This window comes from Rana temporaria, chromosome 1 (assembly GCF_905171775.1).
Source record: "Rana temporaria chromosome 1, aRanTem1.1, whole genome shotgun sequence".
NCBI classification, from domain to species: Eukaryota; Metazoa; Chordata; class Amphibia; order Anura; family Ranidae; genus Rana; species Rana temporaria.
The window spans coordinates 110,992,899-111,013,765 of NC_053489.1; the positions used below are offsets into that span (position 1 = coordinate 110,992,899).

At 43.8% G+C, this 20,867-nt stretch overlaps 1 protein-coding gene and 1 pseudogene across 1 annotated transcript in view; one reads left to right on the forward strand and one right to left on the reverse strand.

Annotated features, from left to right (window-relative positions):
• XRCC4 (X-ray repair cross complementing 4) overlaps window positions 1-20,867 on the forward strand; it is a 519,315-nt gene that overhangs the window by 66,762 nt on the left and 431,686 nt on the right. The window lies entirely within an intron of this gene.
• On the reverse strand, window positions 15,233-15,407 carry LOC120925131 (annotated as a pseudogene).

Below are 20,867 nucleotides of genomic sequence, written 5' to 3' on the forward strand. Positions count from 1 at the left end.
TAAAGGAAAAAAAATGTTTGCCTAAAATTAATGTCTGCAAGGTAGACAGACAGAATAGTGTAATGATTCTGTTGAAAAACGAGTAAATACCTATTAAATGCCTTCATCTATATCACCTCCGGCGTTCTAGTTTCTGTTCTCTCATTCACTTCCTGGTTTGCGGCGCTCGTTCATGTAAGAACTACATTTCCCAGTATGAATTGCGGCACGCCCAGTAATTCACACCTCCTTGAAGTCTCTAACACGTAGAGAGCTTCCTGACGCACAGATGTAGTTCACAGGAGGGGGCGAGCACGTTACTGACCAACGCAGTAAAGCCTCTCTTCACGGTGGTGAGTAACAATCAGACAAGCAGGACGTGAACAGAACAGAGAAGAAATAGAGCAACTTCTGAGCAAAAACGAACAATGAGGAAGTGAAAAGAGGAATGTCTGCAGGTAAAGGATGCTTATTATGAAAAAAATAAAAATTCCTTTACAACCCCTTTAAGCCCAAAAGTAAAATTTTGGTCTCATCTGACCAGAGCACCTTCTTCCACATGTTTGCTGTGTCCCCCACATGGCTTCTCACAAACTGCAAATGTGGCTTCTTATGGCTTTCTTTTATCAATGGCTTTCTTTTTGCCACTCTTCCAAAAAGGCCAGATTTGTGGAATGCGCGACTAATAGTTGTCCTGTGGACAGATTCTCCCACCTGAGCTGTGGATCTCTGCAGCTCCTCCAAAGTTATCGTGGGCCTCTTGGCTGCTTCTCTGAATAATGCTCTCCTTGCCCGGCCTGTCAGTTTAGGTGGACGGCCATGTCTTAGTAGGTTTGCAGTTGTGCCATACTCTTTCCATTGTCGGACGCTAGATTGATCAGTGCCCCATGAGATGTTCAAAGCTTGGGATATTTTTTATAACTTAATCCTACATCTCCACAACTTTATCCCCGGCCTGTCCGGTGTGTTGCTTGGCCTTCATTATGCTATTTGTTCACTAAGGTTCTCTAACAAACCTCTGAGGGCTTCACAGAACAGCTGTACAGTAAAACATTGGTTTGAAAGCATTTTGCAAGACAAGCAAAATGTTTTAATAAATTTTGCCTTGATATACAAGCGATGTCTTGATATAAGAGTAGCGTCATGTCACAACTGAGTATAAAAAAGAAGAGAGGAGCCTCTAAGTGTAGCAATATGGTTACAATTAATGAAGGTACAACATTTAGCAACCTATTGCTACACTTAGAGGTGCCTCTCTTCTCTTTTTATACCCTGTAAAAAAATTCTGTGGATTACAAGCATGTTTTCTGGAACAAATTATGCTTGCAAACCAAGGTTTTACTGTATTTATACTGAGATTAAATTACACACAGGGGGACTCTATTTACTAATTAGGTGACTTCTGAAGGCAATCGATTTTAGTTAGGGGCATCAGAGTAAAGGGGGCTGAATACAAATACAAGCCACACTTTTGACATATTTATTTGTTAAAAATAATTGAAAACCATTTATAATTTTTCTTCCACTTCACAATTATGTGCCACTTTTTTTTGATCTATCACATAAAATCTCAATAAAATACATTTACGTTTTTGGTTTTCAAGGGGTATAAATACCTTTTTCAAGGCACTGTATCCCAAAGTTTGTACATGCTATAACATTGGCATAAACAAATCAATGTATGCTTACTGGGATTTTGTTTTACCAAAAATTTGTTGCAAAATACATATTGCTCTAAATTTATGGAGACATTTTATTTTTATTTTTTTATTGGGTATGTTTTATAGCAAAAAGTAAGAAAGAGATTTTTTCTCCCCCAAAATTGTCATAATTTTTTTGTTTTATAGTGCAAAAAATTAAAAACACATAAACGTGGTGTTTAAATATCATTAAGAGAAAGCTCTATTTGTGGGGAAAAAATTACATCAATTTTATTTGGGTACAGTATCGCGTAATTGTCGGTTAAAATAACGCAGTGCAGTATTGCAAAAAAGGGCCTGGTCAAAGGGGGTTGAATCTCCTGGAGGTCAAGTGGTTAACCCCTTAACGCCCGCCGCACGACTATTTACGTCCGCACAATGGCACGGACAGGCAGAAGGACGTATATATACGTCCTTGCCTTTCCGCGGGTCGAGGGGTCCGATCGGGACCCCCCCCGCTGCGGGCGGATTCCCTCGGGGAGCGATCCGGGACGACGGCACGGCTATTCGTTTATAGCCGCTCCGTCGCGATCGCTCCCCGGAGCTGAAGAACGGGGAGAGCCGTATGTAAACACGGCTTCACTGTGGCGGCGCATCGATCGAGTCATCCCCTTTATAGGGGAGACACAATCGATGACGTCAGACCTACAGCCACACCCCCTTACAGTTGTAAACACACACTAGGTGAATCCTAACACGTTCAGCGCTCCCTGTGGTTAACTCCCAAACTGCAACTGTCATTTTCACAATAAAGAATGCAATTTAAATGCATTTTTTTGCTGTGAAAATGACAATGGTCCCAAAAATGTGTCAAAATTGTCCGAAGTGTCCGCCATAATGTCGCAGTCACGAAAAAAATCGCTGATCGCCGCCATTAGTAGTAAAAAAAAAATAAATAAATAAAAATGCAATAAAAATATCCCCTATTTTGTAAACGCTATACATTTTGAGCAAACCAATCGATAAACGCTTATTGCGATTTTTTTTACCAAAAATAGGTAGAAGAATACGTATCGGCCTAAACTGAGGAAAAAAAATATATATATGTTTTTGGGGGATATTTATTACAGCAAAAAGTAAAAAATATTGCATTTTTTTCAAAATTGTCGCTCTATTTTTGTTTATAGCGCAAAAAATAAAACCTGCAGAGGTGATCAAATACCACCAAAAGAAAGCTCTATTTGTGGGGAAAAAAGGACGTCAATTTTGTTTGGAAGCCACGTCGCACGAGCGCGCAATTGTCTGTTAAAGCGACGCAGTGCCGAATTGTAAAAAGGCCTTTGGGCATTTAGCAGCATATTGGTCCGGGGCTTAAGTGGTTAATATATTTTCCTGGTGTTCGACGTTAAAATTACACAATAAACAGTAAGCTGTTATCTTTACCAAGGTATAATTCCAGGAATATTATTAAATTTGTCCATGGACCTGCCATTACAGATGTCTGAAGACAAACTGACAGCCGAGAATGAGCATAGAGTCAACGCTTTGTTCACAAGGGGCAGAGGTCACATCACATATCAGCACTTCTCCATGTAAGAAGGAGATACTCTTAGCTAGCTTGCAGGTGGGCACATGTAAGTTCCACTCTGTAAGTGTAATCACCAGTTTATTTAGGCTTTCACAGATGAAGATTGAGTTTATCTACTGAGTTTAGTGTCTCTTCATTTCCTTTGGCTCATGTAAGCTAAAATAAGTAATGTTACCAGCAAAAGAAAAAAAAATCAGCTGTTGGCTGATTTGCAATTGACAGGGGTTTGCACTGAGAACAATTGCCTTATACAGTGTCTTCTGAATAAACAAGACATGTTTTAAATTAACTTACAAAGAATATCCTATCTCCTATTGAATGATTTCAGGGTAGAGTGCGGAAGCCAGCATTGCAAGATCTACTGCAGCTACTTATAACAAAGTGTCATTGATTGCAAAAAAATTAGTTTTCTTCATGTAGTCTTTTTTTCCCCCCTTTCCTGGCTGCTTTGGCTGCAGGTGTCTCCCAAACCTCTATGGTCAGACCCATTCAACCCTGCCTTTTAGAAAGAGCTAACTGTTTTTTTCTAATGAAGCAATCAGATTGAGCTTTATTCATTATAAATACTGTAGGGAAGAAAGGGAATCAATCTTTTCATTTTATGAATGCTTTCAACAGTAGAAGCTGAATGGTCCTAACAGTATTTATATTCAGACGGAACACAAGGCCTGAGAGGACAGAATTACTGTAAGCACTGCAGTGGCATTAAATTAAAGGGAAAGCGTATCCTTCCAGAGGTGTTATCCAAAAGAACGTGTCTATATAATTTCAGCTTCCCGCACTGCGTCTCTTTAACTGACAATTGCGCGGTCGCACGACGTGGCTCCCAAACAAAATTGACGTCCTTTTTTCCCCACAAGTAGAGCTTTCTTTTGGTGGTATTTGATCGCCTGTGCGGTTTTTATTTTTTGCGCTATAAACAAAAAAGAGCGACAATTTTGAAAAAAAATACAATATGTTTTACTTGTTGCTATAATAAATATGCCAATTTAAAAAAAAAAAACACATTTTTTTTCTCAGTTTAGGCCGATACGTATTCTTCTACATATTTTTGGTAAAAAAAAAAAAAAATCGCAATAAGCGCAAAAGTTATAGCGCCTACAAAATAGGGGACAGAATTTTTTTTTTTTTTTTACTAGAAATGGCGGCGATCTTCGATTTTTATTGGGACTGCGACGTTATGGCGGATACATCGGACACTTTTGACACATTTTTGGCGCCATTCACATTTATACTGCGATCAGTGCTATAAATATGCACTAATTACTGTATAAATGTGACTGGCATTGAAGGGGTTAAAACTAGGGGGTGAGGAAGGGGTTCAATGTATTCCCAGCATAGTGTTCTAATTGTGGGGGAAGGGGGGTGACTGGGGGGGTGACCGATCTGTGTCCCTATGTACAAGGGACACAGATCGGTCTCCTCTCCAGAGACAGGACGCTGTCTCTGTGTGAGCCGGCAATGAGAGATGATCTCATATGTTTACATATGAGATCATCTCTCATTGGCCGCACAGATCGCATCGCAAACGGCCACTCTGATTGGCCGTTCGCGGCGATCTGTAATTGGCTGTGTCCAAGGGACACAGCCAACACAGAGTTTCCACGCTGCGCGCTCTGGAGCGCGCGCGGGGAACGCCCAAAGGGCGGACTTCAATTGACGTCTAGTTGGATTTTCAGATCCGCGCTGTAGCCGTCATTCGGCTATAGCGTGGGTCTCAGGAGGTTAATAGGTGCAGATTGAGTGTGATTGATCGGCCTAAACTGAGGAAAAAAAATATTATATATATTTTTTTAATTGGGATACTTGTTATAGCAAAAAGTTAAATATATTGGGCCAGATCCACGAAGCAGTTACGCTGGCGTATCTATTGATACGCCGCGTAACTGCTAGGTTGCTCCGGCGTTTCTTTGTTTTGTATCCACAAAACAAGATACGCCTGAAGCTGGGCTGGATCCGACTGGCGTACGTCTTAGTACGCCGTCGGATCTAAGGTGCATATTTACGCTGGCCGCTAGGTGGCCCTTTTCCGTCGATTTCCGCGTCGAGTATGCAAATTAGCTAGATACGCCAATCCACAAACGTACATCCGGCCGGCGCATTTTTTTACGTCGTTTGCATAAGGCTTTTTAGGCGTAACGTTACCCCTGCTATATGAGGCGCAGCCAATGTTAAGTATGGACGTCGGGCCAGCGTCAAATTTTCCTTTGTGTACGTCGTTTGCGTAAAACGTTCGCGAATAGGGCTTTGCGTAGAATGACGTTCACGTCGAAAGCATTGGCTTGTTGCGGTGTTAATTTGGAGCATGCGCACTGGGATACCCCCACGGACGGCGCATGCGCCGTTCAGAAAAAACGTCATTTACGTCGCGTCAAGATGTATTAACATAAAACACGCCCCTATCTCATCCATTTGAATTGCGCGTCCTTACGCCGACACAGTTAACTTACGGCGCAAATTCTCTGTGGGTACGGGAAATACGCTGTAAGTTACGGAGGCGTAGTGTATCTGAGATACGCTACGCCGGACGTAAACATGCGCCGATGTACGTGGATCTGGCCCATTGTATTTTTTTTCAAAATTGTCGCTCTTCTTTTGTTTATAGCGCAAAAAAATAAAACCACAGAGGTGATCAAATACCACCAAAGGAAAGCTCTATTTGTGAGAAAAAAGGCTGTACCCAAATTTTGTTTGGGTATAGCGGTGCATGACCGTGCAATTGTCGGTTAATGCGATGCCGTATCGCATTAACCGACGGTTAAGCAACTATGCTGGTTGCCAGTAACCTAAACACTATTGGCTGCATTATATTACTGATTGGGATTCATTTTTAGCATGCTAAAATGGTGTGTTGCAGACTCTTGCAGCTTCATCTTAGGAGGGTGAAAACCAGTAGTTGTGGAAAAAGGTTTACTAGTACAGTATGTTCATTTCCCTCCTGACAGGCCTAGGCCTGCAGCAGCCACTGGTGTCCCTATAAATGTAGATCACCACCAAATCTATCTAAAAATGACTGAACAGTGAGACTTTCATCTAATGTCTTTCTGTTACTTGAGGAGAACCAGTCATAATTGAGATGGTAAGAATCCTAATATTTAGTCATGACTAACGTTATGACTCTGTAACCTTTTTAATGACAAATTGTATTTGTCCCCCTTATTAGATGTACTTATTTTGGCTTATGCCCCGTACAAGTTGCAAGTATAAATTGAATAGGTTACTAAAGTTATGAAAATTCTCGTCGAATAAAAAAATCGGAAGTGATGTAATGTGCTGTACTATATTTGTATTGTATTTTCGAACAACAACTGTACTGATTAAACAAAAATCATACGATCTGGTATTGTGCGGAAAAAAAATTGTGCTTGTCCGATCGGATAATATTGGATGAACTGTCGTGATCGGCTATCGAAAGCTGTGTACTAACGATCAGTTAGAAAGTGGTATTTTTTGTACGATTTTCGTTTCGTGGGTATGAGCCATAGTCAGAGGTGAGAGGCCCCTGGGGTCTTTTACTTCTATGTTAGCTGCATAGGTATTGCTGTCTTCCAGTTTCTAAGTTACCCCAACAGTGTTGAACACACAACTCTGTAGTTGTGTACATTCCTTTTTCAGGGTTCTGTTATGCAAGACTGTTACATTAATGCTTTAACCACTTAAGGACCGCCTCCTGCTCATTTACGTTGGCAGAATGGCACGGCTGGGCACATGCACGTACAGGTATGTCCCGTGCTAGTGCCCAGCCGTGGGTCGCAACCCGGTCCGAAGCTCCGGGACCGCGGGACCCGCGGACCCGATCGCCTCTGGAGTCCCGCGATCGGTCCCCGGAGCTGAAGAACGGGGAGAGCTGTGTGTAAACACAGCTTCCCCGTTCTTCACTGTGGTGGCGTCATCGATCGTGTGATCCCTTTTATAGGGATACACAATCGATGACGTCACACCTACAGCCACACCCCCTACAGTTAGAAACACATATTGGGTCTTACATAGCCCCTTCAGCGCCCCCTCGTGGTTAACTCCCAAACTGCAACTGTAATTTTCACAGTAAACAATGCATTTTAAATGCATTTTTTGCTGTGAAAATGACAATGGTCCCAAAAATGTGTCAAAATTGTCCGAAGTGTCCGCCATAATGTCGCAGTCATGAAAAAAAATCGCTGATCGCCGCCATTAGTAGTAAAAAAAAAATAAAAAAAAAAAAAAGGCAATAAAACTATCTCCTATTTTGTAAACGCTATAAATTTTGCGCAAACCAACCGATAAACGCTTATTGCGTTTTTTTTTTTTTTTAACAAAAATAGGTAGAAGAATATGTATCGGCCTAAACTGAGGGAAAAAAAAGTTTTTTTATATATTTGTGGGGGATATTTATTATAGCAAAAAGTTTAAAATATTGATTTTTTTTCAAAATTGTCGCTCTATTTTTGTTTATAGCGCAAAAAAAATAAAAAAATAAAGCGCAGAGGTGATCAAATACCATCAAAAGAAAGCTCTATTTGTGGGAAAATAAGGACGCCAATTTTGTGTGGAAGCCACGTCGCACGACCACGCAATTGTCTGTTAAAGTGACGCAGTGCCGAATCGCAAAACCTGTCCGGGTCCTTTAGCTGCCTAAAGGTCCGGGTCTTAAAGCGGGGGTTCACCCTTAGAGGGCACTTTTCCCCCTTCGCTTCCTGCTCGTTATTACTAGGGGAATCGGCAATTTATTTTAAAATATGTGCAGTACTTACCCGTTTACGAGACGCATCCTCTCCGTCGCTTCCGGGTATGGGCTTCGGGAATGGGCGGTCCTTCTTGATTGACAAGTTTCCGAGAGGCTTCCGACGGTCGCATCCATCGCGTCACGATTTTCCGAAAGAAGCCGAACGTCGGTGCGCAGGCGCAGTATAGAGCCGCACCGACGTTCGGCTTCTTTCGGCTACGAGTGACGCGATGGATGCGACCGTCGGAAGCCTCTCGGAAGGCTGTCACTCAAGAAGGAACGCCCGCTCCCGAAGACCCATACCCGGAAGCGACGGAAGAAGATGCAGCTCGAAAACGGGTAAGTACTGCACCTATTTTAATATAAATAGCCGATTCCCCTAGACCGAACGAGCAGGAAGCTAAGGGGAGATTTTTTTTTTTTTTTTAAATGGGTGAACTCCCGCTTTAAGTGGTTAATGTTTAAAAACCTTTTGAAATTTTCTATATTTCTGCATAAATATGATCCTAAACCTGATCTGCTCTTCAATGAAGCCCAAAAACTACATATTGAGAACCCCTATAAACTAAGTCAAAACATTGTATTTGTTCATATATGTTTGGCGGAAAATGTTCCAAAGTTACATATTTGTATGTGGCAAATTATATGTGACCCTTTTTAGTCTCTGTTCATTCGAATAGAAAAGAAAATGTAAGAGTCTAAATTAATGTGATAGTAGGGTGTGTGTACTCGAGGCCTCCCTTTTTAAGATTTATAAGAACCTCCAAAAAACCTGTTGTTGATGCTCACCAGGCTGGAAAAAGTTGCAAAACTTTTTCTAAAGGTTTTAGACTACATTGATTTAATGGCAGGCAGATTTTGTTCAAATGAAATAAATTCAACAACTCAACACTCCCTCCCCAGAAGTGGCTGAGCAGCAAAGATTACATCAACCCTGGGAGATCTCAAAGAAACCTTATGCTATCGTCTAAAGTGCCAAAGCCTCTCTTGTTTTGGTAAACATCAATGTTCATGAGAAAACTGAACAATGGTGTGCAGGAGGAGAAATTCATTATTGTTCAAAAATAACATTTCCCCCCTCACCAACCAGGACAGCTACTTGAGAGATGATTGGCTCCGCCCTCTATAGGAAACACAAATCAGATACAATTTAAAAGGCCCCTCCCTTTCCTCTGACCTTTTAGTTGTTTTGTGTTTCCAGACCCTCCAGGAGCACCGACACGGTTTTTGTTTTCCTAGGTCTGATAACTGTGGTTGACAGACCCCCCTTTTCTAACAGCATCCAGTACTGGTTGTGGCTGAGTCCTGGATGTTTTCAGTCCCCGTTTTTAGCCAGAAGGGTTCCCTGTTGTTGAAGGTTCTTGCCTCACCTGCAAGGGTAAAATGGCAACTTCCCTCAGGTTCTCCCCAGCTCTGCTGGTGGAAACCTTGTCTTCCTCAGCTTCACCGAGGTGTACCAAAATGGCGTTGGAGGACTTTCGGTGACGCATTTTCCAGTGCCATGTCCATAAGGACCATGGTGCAGTACACTGAGGACATGCTGCTGGGACAGCAGCCTTTTCTTTTCTGCCGATCACCACTCACCAATGGAGCTTGAAGATAGGCCTGAGGAGGGAGCACCCGCTCGGATGGAGCCAGCGTTAGCCTCCGGTTCCCATACTACCCCCAAGGTAAGCCTTTGTATGTAATTATGCAGCAGGGGTCCTTTTGTTGGTATGGGCCTGCTTTATTTTTTTTATGGCTTGTTTCTGTTCGTTTTCTAGGATAGACAGATGAAAAAGAAATGCGGAAACTGTAGAGCCAGGCTGCCTGATGGATATAAAAAACGTTTTTGTGAAGATTGTATTCCATCTAGGGCTAATTCAGAGACTTCCTCTTTTAAAGAGTTATTGTCTTCTATGAAGGAGGTGGTTGCCTCCTTCCGGTATTTCAGTGACAGGGCAGCGGGTCTGGGACCTTGTTTCTCTGGTCCCAGGACTCTAGAACCGTCAGTTAGACGCCCTCCTCGGTCCGAGATTAGGGATTCGCACTATACCTCAGATCCGGACGAAGGGGAGAACCCGAGCTCCTCATCTGATGGGGATTCCGCATCAGTGGGGAAGGCAGGTAGCCCTGAGTTTCTTTTTCCAGCTGAGGAAATTGATGAGTTTTTAAAATCAATTTATACCTCTGAGCAGATTGAGATGCCGCAGCAAATCCAATCTGTGCAGGATAGGATGTATATGGGGCTTCAGGGGTGGAAGGCAAGGACTTTCCCGGTTCACCAGTCACTTAAGAATATAATTCTGTCAGAATGGAAAGATCCGGAAAGGAGAGTGTTCCAATCTAAAGGGCACAAAAGAAGATTTCCTTTTCAATCTGAAATTGAGGAAACTTTCTTTAAATGTCCTTAGCTAGATGCCCCTATGTCTCGGGTTTCTAAGAAGTCAGACCTGTCCTTTGAAGACTGAGGCCTTCTACAGACGAGCGAACATGTCCGATGAAAATGGTCCGCGGACCGTTTTCATCGGACATGTCCGCTCAGAGGTTTTGGTCTGATGTGTGTACACACCATCAGACCAAAATCCCAGCGGACAGAGAACGCGGTGACGTAGAAGACACCGACGTTCTCTATCGCGCGAGTTCAATGCTTCCATGAATGCGTCGAATCAATTCGACGCATGCATGGGATTTCGGTCCGCTGGTTAGACGTACTAACCAGCGGACAGCTTTCCAGCGGACATGTTTCTTAGCATGCTAAGAAACTTTTGTCTGCTGGAAACCTGTCCGCTAGGCCGGAAAATTGTCCGGTCGGCCCTACACACGACCGAACATGTCCGCGGAAACTGGTCCGTGGACCAATTTCAGCGGACATGTTCGGTCGTGTGTACGAGGCCTGAAGGATAGAAAGGCCGATTCTTTGCTACGTAAGGCCTGGGATGCTTCAGCTTTATTCTTGGGTCCTGTTGTAGCATCCACCTGCGTAGCTAGGAATTTACAGTAGATGTATGGGTTTAGCGTCTGGACGAGCTCCTTTCATCTGACACCCCCAAAGAGGTGATTAGGGAGTCCCTCCCACTCATTGCTAAAGCGGTGGCCTTCTTGGCTGATGCAGCTGCATCCTCCGTGAAAGCTACAGCAAAGTCTTCTGCTCTCATTAATTTAGCCAGACGAGCAATCTGGCTTAAGTCTTGGGAAGGGGACCTGGTCTCCAAGAACAAGCTCTGCGGCATTCCCTTTGAAGGCAAGCTTTTATTCGGTTCCTCCTTGGTGGAGGTCCTAGCTCGTTCCTCTGAGAAGAGTAAACGGTTCCCTTCTTCTCAAAAGAATAAGTCACAGAATAAGAAGACTTTTCGTGGTTTCCAAAACAAAGCTAATTTTGGAACCAACAGACAACAGGCAAATAAAAAGTGGTCTTTTAACAAAGACCGGCAAAAAAGGGGGATTTTCTTTACTGCTTCAGCCCCTTCCAAAAATCCCTAGTGATGCCAGGATAGGGGTAGGGGGAAGGTTGTCCCACTTTGTCAAGGAATGGGAAAAGATTTCCAACAATTTATTTTATCCTTCAAACAAGGGGTTACAGGTTGGAATTCAAAAATCTTCCACCCCAGAGATTTTTTCTTACTCATCTGCCGAGAAACCAAGAGAGACAGCAAGACACGTTGAATCTAGTTTCCATGTGGGAAACAGAATTGGTCATTTCCCTTGTCCCGGAAAATCTAAAATCCGGGTATTTTATTCCCACGTCTTTCTGGTTCAGAAAGCCTCCGGCGGCTTTCCGGATGGTCATCAAATTGAGCGTCCTGAACAAGTATATTCTCTACAGACTTTTCCGGGTGGAAAACATTTACTGAGGAATCAGTATTATTAGGAATCTATTATGGCCAGAGGTATTCATGGTTACCCTGGATCTTCAGGACGCTTATCTTCATGTTCCAATCTGCCAGAACCACCGAAAATTCCTCAGATTTGCGATTCTTATGGACAACAGGTCTACCGTGATCTGCAGTTGGTTTTGCTGACCTTTCGGGATCTAGGATAGAAGGTCAACCAATGGAAGTCTTGTCTGGTACCCTCCCAGAACATACTTTTTCTGGGTTATCTAATAGACTTTGTTGCTCAGAAAATTTGTCTTCCCGAAGAGAAAGTTTTAAAAATTCTTCTCGCCGTGCAGGCCTTCAGATTGCTCCCACAGACCTTGCTTTGGTGGGTCATGTAGTTATAAGGTTTAATGACTGCAGCCATCCCAGGAGTTCCCTGGGCCCAATTACACTCCAGACTTCAGGCGTTTTTCTTACTCCATTGGGTTCGCAGGAAGGATTCTCTGGATCAACTGGTTCAACTTCCAAGGGAGGATTCTCTCAATCTCCTGGTGGAAACAGCGGGAACACCTGCAGGGAGGGAAAAACTGGGCGCAACATGCTCCAGTGAAGGTTACCACAGACGCCAGTCTGTGGGGCTGGGGTGCGCATTCTCAGGGCTGGCAGGCCCAGGGAGCTTGGTCACCGGAGGAGGCAGACCACTCCTCAAATTTCAGGGAACTACTAGCTGTAGGGAAAGCTCTCTTGGCTCTGCAAGAGAAGCTCAGTTCAAAAGACCTGTTGGTGTTTTCAGACAATGCCACAACAGGCATACCTAAACAAGCAAGGGGGCACTCGTTCGGAGTCACTCCTAACGCTATCACAGCAGATTCTTTCCTGGGCGGAAATCAATGTCACCTCGATCAGAGCAGTCCACATCAGAGGTTCAGAGAACACACTGGCGGACTATCTGAGTAGGGTGAGCGCAATTTCCAGCTGTTGGGAGTTACATCAAAGCACATTCCAGGAGATTGTGCTAAGATGGGGTCTTCCTGCAGTGGATCTTTTTGCCTCCAGTCTCAACAGAAAACTGCTGGCGTTTTTCTCACTGGAGAGAGAGACAGGGTCCTTAGGGACAGATGCTCTCTCCTTCCCATTGGATTTCGCTCTGGCCTACGTATTCCCTCCTTTTCCCCTCTTACCTCTGGTAGTTTGGAAAAATGTTCAGGATCGGGCAGAAGTGATTCTAATCGCCCCCTGGTGGCCCAGGAGGAGTTGGTTTTCCTCTCTGAAGACCCTCTCTGTGGATCTTCCCAGGCCCCCGCCAGAGCAGAAGGATCTACTCCATCAGGGACCAGTATTGCATACAAACCCTCAGATCTTCCATTTGACAGCTTGGAGGCTGAGCGGCGTATCTTACAGTTGAAAGGGTGTTCAGAGACAGTTATTCAAACTATCCTGGACAGACGCAAGTTGGTAACTAGAAGAATCTATGGGAAAGTTTGGAAAACTTTTTATTCCTGACAAAGGAGAAAGGTCTATCTGTCAGCGCCCTTAGGGTTCAGGTTGTGGCCCTGTCTGTATTTTCAGACAAGAGGCTAGCTGAAGATCCTTTAGTCAGGAGGTTCCTTTCAGCCAGATCTAGACATGCTCCCAAGATCGCCAAACATGTGCCGCGGGATCTGTGCTTAGTGCTTAATGCTCTAACAAGGGCTCTGTTTGAGCCTTTGCATGAAGCTTCCCTGAAACGTATTTCCTTGAAGATTTCCTTCCTTTTGGCTATTACGTCAGGGAGAAGGATTTCTGATCTGCAGTCCCTTTCCTGTAAAGATCCTTTCCTGAGGATTTTAAAGGTCAGGGTAGTGATCAAGCCTGATCCTTTCTATTTGCCCAAAGTTTCTTCTAACTTTCTTAGGTCTCAGAAAGTAGTCCTACCTAGAATGCGGAGGAAGAAAGATTTAGTTTTTTAGACGTAAAGAAATGTCGGCTGCTTTACTTAGAGAAATCCAGCGGGTTTAGGAGTTCCTCCCAGCTGTTGGTATTGTTCAGTGGCCCCAAAAAGGGATCCAAAGTGTCCAAACGCTCTATCGCTAGATGGAATAGGAAAGCTATTTGTAAACCTTACAAGGCGTCAGGTCGTAGTCCTCCTTCTAGAATTAGGGCTCATTCAACAAGATCTATGGCTACCTCATGGGCAGAAAGAGCAGGGGCATCATGGGAAGAAATTTCTAAAGCTGCCGTCTGGTCCTCCTCTTATGGATTTGTCAAACATTATAGAGTTCAGATGCTTTCCAGCAAGGACCTTTCCTTTGGTAGGAAAGTGCTTCAGGCTGTTGTCCCTCCCTAAGGTATAGTATCTTGCTTATCCTCTCAAGTAGCTGTCCTGGAAAGTGAGGTAGGAAACCCCCGTTAGCGGTATTTCCAGGAACCTTCCAGGACAGCATCTATATTCTCACCCTATTTTTCTTTCACCTGATGGAGGTGTGTTTTTTCCTCTGCCGAGTGCTCTTTGGTGAAGGTTTACTTGATCTTCTAAACAACTGAAGGTCAGAGGAAAGGGAGGGGTCTTTTAAATTGTATCTGATTTGTGTTTTCTGTAGAGGGCGGAGCCAATCATCTCTCAAGTAGCTGTCCTGGAAGGTTCCTAGAAATACCGTTACCAGTGTGTCTAACAGGAGTTTTCTTGCCATATGGCTTTCTAAAGACCATATCGATATTTCAAAGTGCTATTCGATCAATGCTAGGTCTGTTTATTAGACCTGGACCCTGGCAGGGGTAGCGCCCTGCTACAGCACCTAAAACTCACTTTGCAGATATGAACTAGACCGAACGTTACACTGTAGTATTTTTCCAGCTCAACAAATGCTGTTGTCAGCAGCCTATATTGGTTGGTTTCATTAGCGTTTGACATGCCATGACGTGTCAAAATCAATATGCTGTAAATGTGGTGATTGCTAACAAGTTATTTTTTCTATCGAAAGCCCATGGAGTGTGAAACACACTTAAAAACTTCACCCGGTGACAAAAAAAATTTGCACAACATAAAGAGGTGACACAAAAACGTGCAACGGGTGTACACAAGCCCTTTAAAATCAGAGAGCGTTGCGCTGAATCCCCTGTGCAACACAATGGCCAGGCCCTCCGGCCAGGAATAAAAAATTCCTCCCGTCCCAGCCAAAAGGCCCGGCCCAGGAGGCAGGTGCTAAAAAAGCGTGTAATGGTGCAGTGACCGTGGTGCCACAAATCAAAGTGACCCTCACTCACAGTGTATATATGACACCCCTGAACTGCCACTCCAGGGCACATACACCATAGGATTTCTAGTTCCTATCTGAGCCCCCGACCACTAGCCCTTCTAGACCCCTATCGATCTGACGGCGTCACCCAGCTCCTCCACCAGACGCTGACAGGAACAGAACCCACACCAACACCAGCCAGAAGGCCGGAGAAACCGAGCCCTTCAGCCAGACCCAATGCAGCCACCCATCCTCACCAGGAGCACCCTTCTGGACGGCTCAGACTCAACCATTGTCTGGCCCTCAGTATCTGTTGGGCAGCACAGGCATAGTCCCTACCGAAACTGCCCTTTCCAAGTGCAATGACACCAATGGATTTGCATCTGCTTCTCACCCACTCATGGGAGAAGTGTCAGCGCCTAATCTGGCAACTGATAAGAACAGATACTACACTTGATCTTAGCCAAAAGGCCGAGAAGCGATTATTGTTAACAAGTGGTTAAATCAATTTAATTAACCATGTGCTCCTAAAACCTGACTCTTCTTAACACAGTGGCTGGTTTAATTTTGTGTCCATTGCATTTAGCTTGTGGTGACACACAATAAATGAACTTAATTTGATGTGCATTGAAATCTGTTGTTTAATGCATTGCATTGTGTTGATATGTATTTTTATTAACTAAGTATTGAGGTGCAGAGTTTTTTCCCCCCGTTTAACAGCAGGACTCAATATACATGTTCCTAGTTGTACAGTACAGGACACAGGATCTTTTGTCTCTAGCTATGGGTTACACTGTTGAGATTTATGGTTGCACCTTAGCCACTGTGGCCCCGTCTGCATCTTCTGCATTGGTTTTCTCGATGGTTGAGCTGTGGTAGACTGTATCTGGACTTAGCTTGGATAAAGATTTGGGGCTGGATTGTAATGTTGCTTTGGGCATTGGATCCTGTGCGGGTACTCATCTTGGCATATGGTGTTTTACTATCCAAAACCAATCTCAGAATTTTTTCTCTCCCATGTGCCCCTTTCCCTGATCTCTTTTTCAAGATCGATGGCACAACTATCAGCCCATCCCTGCATGCCAAGGTTCTAGGTGTAATCCTGGACTCTGATCTATCCTTTTCGGCCCCGCATCCAATCACTTTCAAAGCTTGCCGCCTCAACCTCCGCAACATCTCCAAAATACATTTCTTTCTAACCAAGGACACCACCAAGCTCCTAATTCAGTCCCTGGCCTTCTCCCGCCTCGACTACTGCAACTCCCTTCTCATGGCTATCCCCTATTCAGTCCGTTATGAATGCTGCTGCCAGGCTCAAACACCTTACCAACCACTCAGTGTCTGCTACTTCTCTGTGTCAATCCCTCCATTGGCTCCTTCTCGCCTAACAAATTAAATTCAAAACACTAACAACAACTTGCAAAGTCATCTAGAACTCTGCCCCAAGCTACATCACTAACCTAGTCTCAAAATATCAACCTAATCATTCTCTTCGTTCCTCCCAAGACCCTTTGCTCTCTAGCTCCCTTGTTACCTCCTCCCATTCTCGCCTCCGGGACTTTTCCCCTGCCTCTGCCACAGTGCCGATCCTGACCTCCCTGGGGCCCTAAGCAAAATGACCTGGCACATTAAAAATGAGAAGCGGAGGGCGCTGATGACAGTGACATGTCACATTAAAGAAAGTTGAGAAGCGGGGGAGGGGGGGTTCTGCTGTCGGAAATGACTCAGCCAGCGAGTTTAGAAGCGGGGTGAGGGGGCGAAAATTACTTCTCACCAGGCGGGGCCTCTAGTAATTTGGGGGGCCCTTCGCAGCTTGCATAGTGAGCCTATAGGGAGGATCGGCCCTTCTCTGCCATCCTATGGAACTCCCTACCCCATTATGTCTGATTATCCCCTACTCTGTTTGCTTTTTGACAATCCCTGAAAACTCCTCTCTTCAGAGAAGCCTATCCTACATTCACCTAACGACTGTACTTTAATTTTTTCCACCACCTCCTCCCCCACAGCTATTACCTTTTGTATCACTTGACCTCCCCTCCTAGATTGTAAGCTCTAATGAGCAGGGCTCTCTGATTAATTCTGTATTGAATTGTATTGTAACTGTACTGTCTGCCCTCAAAGCGCTGTGCAAACTATTGGCGCTATATAAATCCATGGATACTATACAGCTCCAGGGCTGTGGTTTTCCGGTGAAGCCCCGATTCTGAAGACCTCTTCTGAGATATGTTTATCATGGAGGGCAAAGTCAGCATGGGTTCTCATCCCATTTAATTTGCCCCAGGGCACTTGTGCTCCTATGCCTTGGCCATGAACAACGTGGGCTGCAACACTTTAAACAGTGTGTCGCAACCATTAATGGGAGATTTAATATTCGTGCAATTTTTTGCCCTCAGTCTGTCAGATGTGTTCTCTCACTTCACTGATCATGTGAACGCCATTTTTCTTCTCTGGGCGCACTTTCTTTTGGCCATTTCCAATGATCCTTGGACACCTGTCTGGATGCAGCGGCTTATATTGCCTGGCAGTGAAGGCTCAGCTTCTCATCACATCAGTGGAGGTCCTGAATAGCCCTCTGGAGACACTTTTTTGCACCACTCATGAAGGATCACAAGCACAGGGATAAGGGACTTCGCATATGATCCCGGGAGGGTGGATTTCGTCTCTCTTCACAGGGCCCAGGTACCCTCTGTTAATATAATTGTCTCCTGTCAGATTTACTGCCTTCCTTTAGGTGCTTCCTTCAGCTGCTCGGCAATCCTTCCTTAATAGATAGGAAGAAGGTTATGTCTGATTTTTTTGCATAATGGGTCACAAGCAAGCTACTTCTGTCTCCCCTCCTTGGTCGATCTTTGAGTTTGCTGGAGGCACAATGCCTGAGGAGGAGGTAGAGGAAAATCCTTCCACTGCTTCTATGGGCTCAGGATAAGTCACCTTCAGTTGAAATTTCATCCAAGCTTAATTATATCATTGCTACCCTTATTGATACGGTATGTTCTAACATTAGCATTAAAGCAGTGCAAATCTGCTCAACCCGGGGTCACCTTGATGGGTCCCTACAATTGTCTGAACTCGCTAAGATCTTTTTAGTTCACTTGCTATTAAAGCCCATACTGTACAGTAAATGACCTCACCCCCAGAACGTGTTTTCTCCATCAGAACATGTTTCTATTGAGGAGAGCTGCATGCAGTAATAGACCGTTCCTGTAGGGGACCGTGCCATCCCTTATCTTAACAATATGCTTATAGTCCCTGTTCAAGATAATCATGTGTTTAAGACCCAGTGAATAAAAGGCCTTAAAGGCCCTCTTTTACTTCGTAGGCCCCACCATGCAACCTGGCATGGAACTCAGTAGCTGTCAACACAAACTATGCCTATTTGCAGATGATGATCTAGTCTTCCTAACCTCCCCCTTATTCTCTGCCCCTAACCTATTGGACACCCTCTCCAAATCGGATCACGTATTGGGCCTACAGGTAAACCCATAAAAGTTGACGGCTTTGGATATTTCCCTACCACCACTCCTAGTAACCAGTTTATCTGAACTTCTTTCATTTCCTTGGGCTGTTTCTTCTATTCCTTACCTGGGCATCAAATTCACTGCTAACCCCCTCCTCTCCTTTCTTCGTAACCCCACCTTTTATCCAGCTTGGACATCACCATTTCCTTCTCTGTCTGGGCCCAGGCAGGTCTACTACAAGTTTGTCACTTCAAGACCAACTACGTACCATATACCTGACCCCCATAGGAAGGATCTTATATCTGACTTATATGCCCAATTTCTATTATATCCCACTACATCACCCCCAGCATACATGAAGAAGTGGGAAAGAGATCTCAAGCTTACCCTTGAACCAGCCGACTGATTACATATCTGGTAGGTAAATAAATCAGCCTCACCAAACATTGTAGTCCTAGAAACCAACTATAAGGTGCTCACCAGATGGTACCTGATCCCTGCCAGGATCTCAAATTTTTTCCCCAATGCCCTGCGCACTGCTTTCATGGCTGTCAAACCCCAAGAACTCATGATCATATCTGGCGGGACTGCCCCATTGTGGAAGCATTCTGGACCAAAGTGTTTCAAATTCTATCAACAATTTTTTTGAGACACCCAAAGCCCTAGATCCAGCTGTGGCTCTCCTGTGCAACAAACCATTAGCTGTAACACACTGCCAATTCAAACTCTTATGCCGTGTACACATGATCGGATTTCTGATGGATTAAAATCTGATGGATTTTTTTTGTCGGAATTCCAATGAAGCTGACTTTCATCAGTCTTGCATACACACTATCTTATAAGGAATCTCAAGAAGGGAGATGCCCCAAAGATAAAAGGGGCTACTATTGGTAGAGATGGACAACACTCACGTGTGATGAAAAATTAAGAAAATTTTATATTTATTTAAAAATAAGTGACTACAAAAGATAAAAATTATATATAGCAGCAAAGCACTGGTGCAAGCATTACCCAAGACCTTTTTCTCAGTGTACAGACAGAGTGCACCAGTAAAACCGTACTGTGCGCAAGTAACAAGATTCACAAGAGGACAATGACAAACATATAACAAATGCACAAACACACAAAGCATTTCATCTGTGTTTATTAATTAATTATATCATTATTTATTACACCGCCATCCCTCCCATCTACCTCCCATCTACCTCCCGCGGGGACACATATGTTGCATTGTTCTCGTTAGTTTCCCCTTGGGATTGTTATTTCATTATAACGTTTTTTTTTTCGTTGGGAACTGCAACAGATGTGGTCTATTGGCGTCCGGACTGTTTGTGTATTTGTTATATGTTTGTCATTGTCCTCTTGTGAATCTTGTTACTTGCACACAGTACGGTTTTACTGGTGCACTCTGTCTGTACACTGAGACCCAGGTCTTGGGTAATGCTTGCACCAGTGCTTTGCTGCTATATATAATTTTTATCTTTTGTAGTGACTTATTTAAAAATAAATATACATTTTTCATAATTTTTTATCACACGTAAGTGTTGTCCATCTCTACCAATAGTAGCCCCTTTTATCTTTGGGGCATCTCCCTTCTTGAGATTCCTTATAAGATAGCACCCAGGTTTTTGCGCATAGTATTTGGCTACAGTAGAGACCCCTTACATGAGGAGTGACCACTCATTTGAGTCCCTACAATCCTTTAGTAGCAACTCTATATGGGTACGTTCATCAATTGTTGTATGCTGTGTATTTGGATTTTCTTCTGATCTGTCTGAACGTATCTCATATAGTAGTCAAGTCATTGGTCTCCTACCAGACAGTAGGTTTCTTTTTCCCGTCCAGTGCTTAAACTGCATTGTAGTGTGACCAATATATGCAAGTTTATTGCATGTAACGGCACACACCTAAAACTACATACCTCTCCATTATATCATACGGTTCCTGACCATCATCTGATGGCATTTACCTTAGGGGAGGACATAGACCTAGAAATCAAGGAAGCATTTGAAAAGGATTCGTCCCAACTCCTAAACAAGGAAGAGGAAATCAAAAATGGCTTTAAAGAGCATAAAAAATTGCTAACAAAACACCTTAACAGGAAGTGGGACGTATCCTTTCTTGAGACTTATATACAACATAAAATAGTCCCTAGGGGTCTCAGGGACAGGACAATCCCAGCGGAACATTTACAAAACGAGCGATTCCTTCCAAAATGGAAGGAACTCTGCATTAACCACGGGATAGCAGTAATGACCCTGATAGTGGAAGAAGAAAAATTACAACTCGCGGAACTATGTGGACAAATTGAGGAGAGTGCTAAGAATTTGGACTTGATGAAAAAGGATGCCCAGTTTATAAAACAGAATGAGTACCTCAAAAAAGAGATAGAAAGGGCACAAAAAAGTTTGAAGGCCACAAAACAATCCAAATATAGAAGAGATCTACTGGATTTCGAAAAAGATCAGGTCTTTGACCTTACTGT